Below are 8,060 nucleotides of genomic sequence, written 5' to 3' on the forward strand. Positions count from 1 at the left end.
GCTCAAGCCTAGGCTGTTGTGAACCTCCCACCCCCCCCAACTGACACCCAAGCTCCACCGCCTACCAAAAGTCACTTGCTTTTGAATAAAGTGACTTGCAACTTCCTTGCAGCATCTCCTTCCCTACAGGGTCTGGCAGCGCCCCCTGGCGGCTATGGCAGTAATTGCTCTGGAGAGGTGCAGAAGGTTCTGTACCTCTGCACAGAAGGCTCAGATGACACTAATGGGAAAGCAAAAGGGCCTTCCTTGGCCTTCCACCGCTCGCCCCGGAAAACTGGGGTTAACACTTTGACCTGGAATCCGAGACTAAACCTGATAGACCACAACAGGCCCCCTAACTGCGTCAGTTCCAGCAGTCACAGGTCAAGACTGAAACTGTGCAAAAGGGACCCATATATCTCTGTTGAGGAAACAACCACTCCACAGGTCTTCGAGCTGGAAGAACATTGCACCTAAGTATAGAAATATAACCATAAAGAATAAAGTTTTTGGTCTGACTGAGACAATCGCAACTGAATGGGTCTTACGGAAACATAACGAAAGACTTTATCCTAGGCTCCATCCTAGGAGCAACATAATGACCAAGACCACCAACTACAGAAGATGGATTAAAACAACACTGAAGACATAGAACTGCTAGAACCACAAAGAAAGACTTCATCATAAGCTCCATTCCTTGAGCTGTACAGACACCAAGATCTCTGGATACAGAGGTCTGATTTTACCATTTATGACGAAGCAGAAGTTTTCCATACACCACAAAAGCACCGAGGGGAGAGTAAATGATCATGCAAGGAGTCTATAGTTAATCCCATGAAAGTATACTTCAGGGGTGGAGAAACCCTGTATCCTAGGCCAAGGGAATTCCCTCTATACTATCCACAATAGTTACTGTGCCTATGCAGAGGGGGGGGGGGCACAAAATAATCATTTTCCACATATATTTATTGATTGATCGATTTTTATTGATGTCTTTATTTTGGTGTAGATATTGAAGTTGATGTCTCCAATTTTATTTTATTTTTTCTTTCTCTTTCTTTTTGCACTCCGGCATGGTTTGATTTCAGAACCGAGACTATTGTGTGGTGCTTCTTTTTATTGCTGTAGTGCTCACTGGATATTTAATTTGATATTTCTTTCTGTATTGATGTGGTGTTTCAATTACCTTTTTCATGTCCTCTCTCAAACTGAGGTTGAAAGCCTCTAGAAGGACTCCGCCCATTTTCAGCTTATTTGATTTTTTTTCTTATTTTTTTACCCCATTCTATTGCTTTTCTTTTCTTCAAACAAAACCACATAACTCAAATTATCGAGCTCCAACTCTCAAATAGAGGGGGAAACCAGGGATAGTACCAGGACCAAACAGATATATGATCACTAATAGTAAGCTAGACAAAGAGGAGACCACCTACTCTAGCAGACCGGGGGGGAGGGTGATGGTGGGGAATATGGATTTCAGGAAGGGAACGGAGATGGGGGAGGACATATTTGGTGATGGGTATTCCCCTGATTCAATGTTAATATGTACCTAAAATACTTCTGTGAAAGATATGTAAGCCAATATGATCAAAATAAAACTTTTTTAAAAAGAATAATGTTTTTATTTTTATGTAAATGTTATTTTATAATATCATATGTATATAAATTATTTTATTTCCATATTTAAATTCATATTTGCAAATATTGTATCTGTAATGCAAATATCTAGAGATAGATTGGCTAATAGCTATTTTAATCTGACTATAATAAATTAAAATCAACCACACAATAACATTTCTTATGTTTTTGGGAGACCTGAACCCTGGTGACATAAAGTTCTCCACAAGTCCTATATACTGATGGTGATTCTCAGCAAAGACATCGGGAAGGCAATGGACTACCCTGTAGGAGACAAAGGTATTATTAACTTTGAATCTGTGCTTTGCCTTTTGCTCTATTAGCAGAGGCTTGGTCACTTTTGCATGTTAAGAAGAATCAAGAAGCTTTCAAGTTCAACTGTTTCACACCAACTTCTTTACTGCCTTAAGAATGGAAATCTTCAAAGAACTTGTGAAATACTAGTTGAGTCCATAAATTTTATTTGATTTTTGAAGTAGGGAATGGATTTACTTTGGCTGTATAAGACTTCTCTCAGTTTGCATTAATAGATATACCACATTAATTAGTGGGAAAGTCCCAGAGTTTTTGGGGTTTCATACCTGTATTACCAAGTTAAATTCATGCTAATAAAAATAAATGAAATAAATAAAATATTTATTTTCAAATAATAATAATAATAATAATAAGGGCCAGAACAGGGGAGCAAGCAGTAGGGCATTTGCCTTACACCCTGATAACCTAGGTCGGAAAGCTGTGGCGCAAGCCATAGGGCATTTGCCTTATATGCAGATAACCTAGGACAGACCGTGGTTTGATCCTCTGGTGTCCCATATGGTCCCCCAAGCCAAAAGCAATTTCTAAGTGCAAAGCCAGTAGTAATTCCTGAGCATCACCGGGCATGCCCCACCCCCCAAAAAATAATAATCATGTCTTACTTCAAAGTTCAAATAATAAAATAATAAATTTATTTACTTATATTTAACTTATTTTATTTATCTAATTATTTGATTAAATTTAATTAATTTTATTTTAATTTAAGTAATTAAATATTTAATAATACATTAAATAGTAAAATAAAACTTTGAAAAATAAAATAATAATTTCAAATAATAAAATAAAATGGATCCAAGTGGATTCAAACTCATACACATTGCTTATTTTATTCTACTTATGTTCTAAATATTTAAAAAAAACTGTAGGCAATCAAATTTTATTTTGAATATCTTCTGTAATTCTTGACTAGTACAAAATATGGTTATGTATTCCTCAAAATTTTGCTATTTTATATCTTGGATTTTGTTGCTGTTGTGGGTAATTTTTACTGAGAAAGTTTGGCTTAAAATTATTTAGATTTCAGAGTACATATAATTCAACATCTCAATATACTTCATTATGATTGTCATGAAATTATTCTAATGTACATAAGTAAAGATAGAAATTCCTGAGACACTCATAGTTTACCAGATTGAAACCATGGAATTATAGAGTTGAGATAAATTTAATGTCCTCTTCATAAATACTTTTGACTTTATAAATGAGATTTTAAAAAGAAATGAATAGTTTTTCAAGTTCCTACAAAAAATGTCCCAGATTTTCAGCTATTCTGTCTCCCTGAAAGAATATGCCTTACAGAGATGCTCTTTGCATCCAAAAGGCTTTGCTTTCATGTTTTCTTGAAGTGAAAGTGAGATCTTGAGCTGTAGAAACTCACCCCCATGTATACAATTTATTTTCAAATTCTTTGTAATCTCAATTCCAATCACTCTTCTCCAACAATCATATGTATATCTCAGTTATATGTACTTTTTTCAGTGTATATTTAGTGGTGAACTTTCACAGCAAGAGTAAAATATTTTGAAGGAGAGATTGGGGGGAGGGTCACACTCAATAGTTCTTAGGATTTACTTATTGTGGGCTCTGTTTCCAGGAATCCCTCTTGGTGAGCTCAGGGTTCCCAAGTGGCTCAGGGGGTTGAATTGAGGTCATCCATGCCATGTGCAAGATGGACACTTAGTCCCCAATGTCTCTCCAGGCACAGGAAACATGAAACATTTTCACTAAATAGTAAAAGACAGTCATCCAATGAATTATTTTCGAGTATACAGGTAGATCCAGTTGAACTCAAAGCCTGTGCAGACTGTGCAGAATGTTTTGCTATATGAATGAAACTACGTAACAAAATAACTTCCTGCAAGTGAGTGAGTATTGAGAACACCCAGTTTTCTCATGACTCCACACACCAAATGGATTCAGGTAAAGGCAAAGCTTATAATGCTTTTTGCAACTGCTGGAATTTTTTTGTCCTCTACTTTGAGCCAAATAATACTGTTTTATAATTACATTTTACAAAATGCTTTTATTTTTCAGGAATTTGGAGGCAGATAAATGACTTCCTTTGAGGCCAATTGCCTTGTGTTCACATCAAAAGAGTTGCCTCAGTGCATCCCACCCCCAACTTGTGTCTCTCACAGTCATAAAACAAGAGATGTGTTATAAGTATTGTGTCCGCTGGCTTATGATTTGTTTTAATAACCAGCAGCGGGATGCTTGTTATTCACATTAAATATAATAGGTATAGCAGATGGTGTGGTTTTTATTCAGGATAGATATGACTAAAATGTAAGGATGCTATATTCTTTAGCTCTCTCCTTAAACTCTCTCTCTCTCTCTCTCGAATAAAATAAAAGAAAATTTGAACTACTGAGATTTAAAATACTGCACAGCTAGCTCTTTGCTTTTATATTAAGTCAGCGTTAGAAGAAAACCTATTATGAATACATATTACTTTTTAACTGTTCTCCCTTGGCAAGGATCTGGATAGATGCCATGGTTACCTAGGAGATGAAGACAAAATGAAAATTGATTGACTTATCACATTGATTGTGAGCTGAGCTTCAAGTGGCAGCTGTGTAAGATACACATGAAATGTAGCTGGTTTGGAAGGTTTGATTTCCTTTTTGTATTTGTCACTTCAGTAATGATGCCACCTAGATTACTAGATAGGATAAAGTTGCTATGTCTTCTTAGAGAATAAATATTACATTGTTATTCAAATGATTATAGTTGAGAAAAATCTATTTTAAAGAAATAATTCTGGTCAGGATATTCATTTTAATGTTTCACTAAAAATGATTGTATTGATGACAGTAGAATTCTACCCCTAGTTAGATTCTACTGCTGACTTCCTTTCTAGTAATAATAACCCTGTTGACTGAAATTGGGATACTGGGAAAAAAATCTTAATGGATCTTACTGTAAAAGCAGTTACAGTCTCCAAACACCCCCTCCAATTACTCAATTTTCCTATATAATTAGACAGGAGAAGCTATAAACAAAAGAAGAATAAGTTTCCTTGGGAATGTCAAGACATGATGGTTCCTTGGAAGGACTTAATTCTACCATCTTCCAACCTGCTAGCTTGTTGCCAATAAAGCTCTTTCTCAAACCATTTAAAGATAAAAGCAGCTTTATTTTCTGAACTTTCCTACTTGCTCATTAATATCCTGTCTCATTAATATCCTCTTCCTTCAATTTCATGATTCTGTGATTTCACCTTACCATTCCACAGTCTTCTACAACTGTCCATACTGGAAAATGCTACTAACACATTGATAGATTAAATATAATGGCTAATTCACTTGCCTTATACACAACCAACTCAGGTTCAATCCTCAGCACCACATGTGATACTTCAAGCACTGAGAGAAATGATTCCTGAGCATAGCAGCAGGAGTAAACCCTGAATACTTCCGGGTGTGATCCCAAAATAAAACTAAACAAAAACAGATTCAGTGTCTCATAATTTTCAGGATCTTCCTCGTAATAAAAAATAAATAAAATGGAAATAACGTATTAATTAAGTCATTCCTAAGTTACAGTTATTAAGGAGTTATTCTTTCCTAACTTATTTCTGTTGTGTTGGAAACAGTCCCAAAATACTGGACCTATAATACTAAAATTGGACTCTACCGGGAGAAAATTAGTTATCAGAGTCCTCCTTTGTGCTCCTCGTTTCAAAAACAGCAGTCACCATAAAATTTTAACATCTGAGCCAGAACAATTTATCTCAGGAACTAATTGAAAACCAGACCAGTAATAGAAGGAAAAAGCACTGGAATTGCCGTCTCTCACATGAAAAAAAAAAATACCATTTTCCCTTAATCATGTGATTCTATGAGAATTCCAGCTCATGCAAACATTGCCAAACATTGTGCTACTAGTTGGTGAAATCTCATAGATATATCACAAGGCTTGGCGTAATGTGAGAGATGCTGTAGAGAAGATAATTCAATGCTGGAAATAAATAGTCCATGAGATAGTACACTTAATAAAATAAACAAAGATTACTAAAATGGCAATTAAATAAAATATTAGACTTATGTGAAGAAAACAGAAGCTTTATTGATAAACAGAAAATCAATGTGTTTCAATAATTGATACTTATTTATAAATCCTTTATTTTCTGAAAATTAATTTCATAAATTTAATGTAATATAAAAATGTAAATAAAACTTTTAATTGATGTTATATTATCAGGTTCAACTTTATCTCTATATCTAATCTGCCTGAATTAGTAGTAACTTGATACATATATGTACTTTTATACATGCTTGTCAATATTTATAAGAATATTTGTGAAAAAATATATATGAAATGAAATAAATCATAATTACTAAAAGAACATATTCATAGTGGCAACCTTGTATCAAAATAATTTTTTATCAATTAAAATTGATTTTTAAAAATAAATTAAAAGCAAACATGAGGGTTTATTTATAAAAGATTAATGTGGAAAATAGACATAATACAGAAGGCGAAACAATGTGTGACTATAATAAAGATTAACTTTTCTTTCTGAAATTTTTATATAGCAAGCAAAAATAAACAAGTAAGACTATATTAATCTATAGTATTTTATGCACAGCAAAATAACGAATCTACAACATCAAAAGATAACTTATATAAGGGGAAATATGATAAATTATAAATTCAGTATGAGGTTAATATCTGAAATTTATAGCGTTCATTTAACCCAACAGTAAAAAATATTACATCAAAACTACTTATAATCCAATTTAAAAACCTATCTAGGGTGGAATGGAGAAACAGTATAGAAAGTAAGATGTTTGCCTAGAATGTGGCCTTAGTACTTTCCCCAGTACCCTTATATGATACCCCCAAGCAGTGCCAGAAGCCCTGAGCATAGAGCCAGGAGCAAGCCCTGACCATAGCCAAATGTAACAGAAAATACAAGCAAAAAAATGAGATAATTATCTCAATAAAGTTTTATCCAAGGATACTCTAATGACCAATCATATATGGAGACAGTTTAATTGCTTCAATGAATGAATGAATAAAGAAAATTAAAAGTTATGTACACATGTAGACTTTTTATTTACAATATGTATACTAGATTTTCTCCACTTTTATATGTGAATATTTATAGATATACCCAATTGTGTGAATATTATTCAATCATAAAGAGGAAGCCAATCCACTTTTAACAACATAGGTAAATGCATAAATTACTATTAATTGAAGTTTTAAATAAATCATAGGACAAATACTATTTCATTTTATTAAGTTACATATATAATGTAAAAGTGTAAAATTTATAGACTCAAAGATTAGATTGCTATTTCTCGGAAGTTAGAGGGGTGTTAGAAACAGAGGCTGTTAATCAAATAGATATGAATCTCTAAAGAACAGTTGAACATTATTATACTTAAAGTTGTGTGTGTGTGTGTGTGTGTGTGTGAGAGAGAGAGAGAGAGAGAAAGAGAGAGAGAGAGAGAAAGAGAGAGAGAGAGAGACCTGGTTATGCTAAGGGCTTGCTCCTGATTCTGTGCTCAGGAAGGAACTACTCTTGGAAGGGACCATTACTTGCCATGTTCAACGCAAGTGTTTTACCCTACTATCTCTCTAGCATGTATTAAAGTAAAAATTTTTGACCCTTTAATTTGTAATTTTTCAAAAAATATTCAGTATTTTAATGATTAGGAAACTAATTATCTTTTTTACAATAAGATATTTCCTTAAAAATATTAAAATCAGTTACCTAAATATTATTACATTGGTTAATATGTCTTCATACTTAAATATTAATAAATGATAGATTCATGCCACAAAGCGAACCCAGTAATTCTCAAAGAAACATTTAGCTATCTTTTTAAAATTCTTGATTGATGGAACCTGCTTTGTTTTTTGTGTTTTTGTTTTTTGTTTTTTATATTCTTCTTTAAAATTTTATTTTAGTGAAATCATTGTGATTTACAAAGTTTTTCAGTTGGATTTCATAGTTGGGTTTCAGACATACAATGAATCAAGACTAATCCCACCATCAGTGTCCATCTCCCTCCACCAACATTCCCGAAGTGCATCCCATACTACTTCCCTAACCCTCCAGTCTGCCAGTATAACAGTCCCATTTTAATTTTAGATTGTTAAAGTTTGGGTCTCTT

The sequence above is a fragment of the Suncus etruscus genome, chromosome 13 (genome assembly GCF_024139225.1).
Source record: "Suncus etruscus isolate mSunEtr1 chromosome 13, mSunEtr1.pri.cur, whole genome shotgun sequence".
NCBI classification, from domain to species: domain Eukaryota; kingdom Metazoa; phylum Chordata; class Mammalia; order Eulipotyphla; family Soricidae; genus Suncus; species Suncus etruscus.